Genomic DNA, 5,000 nt, shown 5'->3' on the forward strand with positions numbered 1-5,000 from the left:
AATTACTATTACATTGCACCAGAATTCAGGAATGTTTTCTTGACGTAAACACTGGGTGTACAACTGAACAAATTTAATATGATCTTCTTTCCTTGCATCTTTCAGAGGATTTATCGATACATCTTCCCAGGTGCTTTTCCTAGTTTCATATTTTCTAAAGCAAACTCTACTTCTTCCTTTGTAACTTTTAGTACACTACTAATGTCTAAAGATGAATTTACTGACTGAACTACGGTCTTTGAAGAGTATAGCTCTTTGTAAAATTCTTCTAATGTTTTTATCATTCTGTCTCTGTATTTAATTATCTCTCCATTCCTATTTTTCAAAGATATAATTGGTGCCTCCCTAAAGTTAGTCTGCGCTCGGCCCCTTTAATACTTTTTCCTTTCAGAATGGTTTCCTCTATTTCATCTATGTTTCTTTTTTTCTCTGATCTCTGCCTTCTCCTGATAAACTTGTTTAGTTCTATTCTCGCCATTTCGTCTCTCCTGTTTTTAACCTGCAGAGTCCTTCTTCATTAAATTAGGTCGTTTGTAGCCTTGGAGTATTTGTTTTCTCTAATGTTTTTTGTACTTCCTACTTTCTCTGCTGATTACCTAATGATATTCACTAAATTCAAATTCATACCTTCGACGGTGTCCTCGTTATTTCTTAGAGCTTCGAATCTGTTTTTAATTTCCAACTAAAATTACTTCTTGTTATCCTTAACCTTTGCAGGATTTATTTTTAATTTCAAAACTAGTTTATTTCTCTCAGCTCTGAATATGATTACGACAGCATCATATGTATAAATTTTTCAATATCTGTTATGGTACTTGAAAAAGCTGTAATAAGCGAAACATCGTACAAATAAAGGCTCCGTCCTCATATGGTGTTTAACTCTTCAGTCTTGTCGGCAACTGCTACTTTCATGAAAATTGTCACAACACCGAGGACAAAATGGAACCCTTTTTTTTGTACTTGAAAAAGCTGTAATAAGCGAAACGTAGTACAAATAAAGGCTCCGTCCTCAAATGGTGTTTAACTCTTCAATCTGTTATATTATTTGTTTCCATTACACCTTTAGTAAGTATTTATCTTATGCCATTACAAACAATCCTGATGATGTCTTATTGAAGAAGAAACGTTGAAATAAATGGGATATTATACAAATTTAGTTTATGCTCATCCGCTTGAAGGAAAAACCACCATTAAAAAAATTGAGAATGCTAGAAAAAGTTAAATAATTACAAAAACTCTTGTTTTCAACTCTACATGTCTTACATATATATATATATATATATATATATATATATATATATATATATATACACACACACACACACACACACACACACACACATATATATATATATATATATATATATATATATATGTATGTATGTATATACATATACTCTTGATGAAAAATGTAGTGCCACATTTGTTGATCACGTGAAAACCACAGTTGGAGCAAAAGAGACTGGAGACAGGGAATCTATATATTTCGATTGCAAACTGCAATCCTCTTCAGTAGATTTAAACTGAAGAAGATTGCAGTTTGTAATCGAAATACTTGTATATAGATTCCCCGTCTCCAGTCTTTTTTGCTCCAACTGTGGTTTTCACGATATATATATGTATATATATATATTTATATTTATATATATATATATATATATATGTGTGTGTGTGTGTGTGTGTGTGTGTGTGTGTGTGTGTGTGTGTGCGTGTGTGTGTGTAATAAAACCACTTGGAAAATAAAATGAAAGGTGACCAAAACTTTTCGTCTACTTAAGACATTTTCAGAGGTACAAAGTAAGGAAACAGTGACAATATACAAAGGATTACAAAGGCGGAGCATGCCGATAGGAGACCTTTTGGTCCATAACTAGGTTGAATGCGGAAAAATGTAACAATGATAAATAAATTAAATAAAAATATATAAAAATGATGATAATATAAATAATAATAAATAAGATAAATAAATGCATAGGTGTAGTTAAATAATAAACAAACAGATAAATAGTAAATAATAGTAAATTGACAGATAACTAATAATAAATAAAAATCAAGCAAATAATATTAAACAAACAAACAATAACAAACAAATAAACAAATATTATAAAATAAATGGCAGTCATTACAGCATATTGCTTAGGTGTTCATCTAAACGAATCTTAAAGCTTTGAACTGAACTACATTGCACTGCTTCTGCAGGAAGTTTGTTCCATTCATTTACTACACGGTTGGCGAAGTTGTTTCTACCCACTTCCAAATTACATCTATTTCCTGACAATTTGAGACCATTGTTTCTTGCCGGATTCTCATCCAGTGTGAAAATGAGATACATTAGGGGGAATTAGGACAGATCCATTGTGACCTTACTCGTTCAACACTGCCGGACATTTGACCCAGCTTCTGTCGACAATTTTATTTGTTATAAAGTTGTCTAATTTATACATTCCCATACTCATATTCATGTTGTTCTCAAATGAAGCTTTAATATAACATGATTCTATGATATTTCTCTACTTAATGTCCTTACTTAAGACAATTTTCTTTGTGTTATCCCAATCAATGCGATGATTAAAGTCCCTCAAATGCACAAACAGCCCACTTGAAACTTGCCCTGTTCTGATGTTATATTTATGTTGGTTTATTCTCAATTTTTAATCCTTGGCTGTTTGTCCAATATAATTAAAGTTACAATTTTTGCAAGGGATACTATAAACACAGCCTTCACTACAAGCAGGTGAATTTTTAATCAATCGGCTTTTAATAATGTTGTTATTATTGAAGACAACTTGAACATCAAATTCATTAAAAGTATGAGTTAAACTAACTAGATTCTGATGAAAAGGGTGAGATAAAATATTCTTAAAACTGAATTGCTGTCTATGAGTAGACCATAAAAAGATTTCTTTGCTGTATTTTGAGCCATGTCAATAAAATGTTTTGGATATTTCAATTTATTACCAATGTCATAAATGGTTTCAATTTCTTGATCTAAAAATTCTAGGTAACAAACCCTAAAGGCCCTTAAAAACATGGAAGTGAATACTGACACTAGTCTTAAGGTGGTGATAATAATAATAATAAATATAAGAAAGGACATTGGTAGGTTTCCTGTAAACATCTAATTTAAACTTATTTCCAAACCAATAAATCATAACATCCAAAAAGGGCAGACTATTGTTCTGTTCAGTTTCTTTAGTAAATTGAATTGATGGTACCAAACTGTTTAACCTTAATGAAAAATTGTCTAAAGGCTGGTCAATAGGCCACATGTACAATATATCATTAACATATCTATGCCAAATGGATTTCCTAGGAACAATTTTAGGCAAAATATCTTTAAAAAGATTCCATATACTTAAAACAGGAGACATAGGATTCCCCCTTCCCATTCCAAACTTTCTGCATGTAGAATTTACCATTAAATTCAAATTTTTAATCTAACAGACATAACTTAATGAGGCTGATTACTGCGTGGACCGGTAGAGGCATATCATATTTCTTCAATTTATCTTCTAAATATATTAACAAATCTAAAACAGGAACTCGAGTAAATAGACTAGGGACATCAAAACTAACAAGATTAAAATCAAAGGAGGGATTTTGTCAAGATAGCTTTTCGATGAGATCAACCTTTTTTATATGAGAATGAGAAATAGTACCAACAAATTAACTTAATAGCGACACCAACCATTTGGATAACTTGTAAGTACAAGAACCAATAGAGCAAACGATTGGTCTAGCTGCATTATTGGTCTTGTGAGTTTTAATTAAACCGTGCATATAATGTAATGACGGTGACAACGATTCAAGTTGTTTAATAAGTTCATTGGTTCCTACCAGCAATTTCATTACTTTATATGTACGGTTTAATTAAAACTAGACCAATCATTTGCTCTATTGCAGATATATATATATATATATATATATATATATATATATATATATATAGATATATGTACATATATATATATATATATATATGTATATACATATACATTCATATAAACATACATACATACATATTCATATATATACATATATATATATATATATATATATATATATATATATGTATATACATATTATACATACATATATACATACAAATATATGTATAAATATATATATATATATATGTATACACACACACACACACATATATATATATATATATATATATGTATATATATATCTATATAAATATATATATATATATACACACACTGCATTAAAAGTGATTCCGAGTGCTGCATATTCTGTATTATATATTTTCTTCAGAACAGTTTCCTTTCGTCTTAGAAATGTTTTTGTTTCTTCTGACAGGTTGTGGATGAGGGTTCCGTAATAACTCCTGCCCATATATGCCCTTAATATATATATATATATATATATATATATATATATATATATACATAAATATATATATATATATATATATATATATATTAGTAAAGGGGGGGAGCAGGTTCTCAGTAATACACGTGGAGTTAAAAACGACAGCATTGTTGTAGTTGTTCAGTTTTTTTCTTCGTATTCTCGATTTTCCTGAAAAGAGATTTTCCATGGACTGGGTGGATTGAAACTAGGTCTCTATATTCTTCCAATTGTTCTTATTTGATATCAACGTTTTGTCTTAAACAAGACATTATCAAGATATAACTGAAATAACAAAAATTACATGGTAACAGTAAAGGTACTAGACAATAACAAGATATAACTGAAATAACAAAAATTACATGGTAGTGAGATCTCGATCCGTCTGTCTCACTACCAGGGTTAAGGAGCACAAGAACTCTGTTAATTACGGACAGGAAAATTCCGCGGTATTTTAGCACGTCGCCAATAAAAACCACCGGATAAATTGGGACGATGCTGAAATAATTAACAAATCCAAATATAGTTTCAGAAGAAAAATAGTAGAATCCTCCTTAATAAACAATTTTCCAAATTACAACATTTCCCATGGTCAATGGTCACCAGATTGTATTTCTTCTTTTGCT

The sequence above is a fragment of the Oratosquilla oratoria genome, chromosome 1 (genome assembly GCF_046742065.1).
Source record: "Oratosquilla oratoria isolate Oo_2021 chromosome 1, ASM4674206v1, whole genome shotgun sequence".
Taxonomy (NCBI): Eukaryota; Metazoa; Arthropoda; class Malacostraca; order Stomatopoda; family Squillidae; genus Oratosquilla; species Oratosquilla oratoria.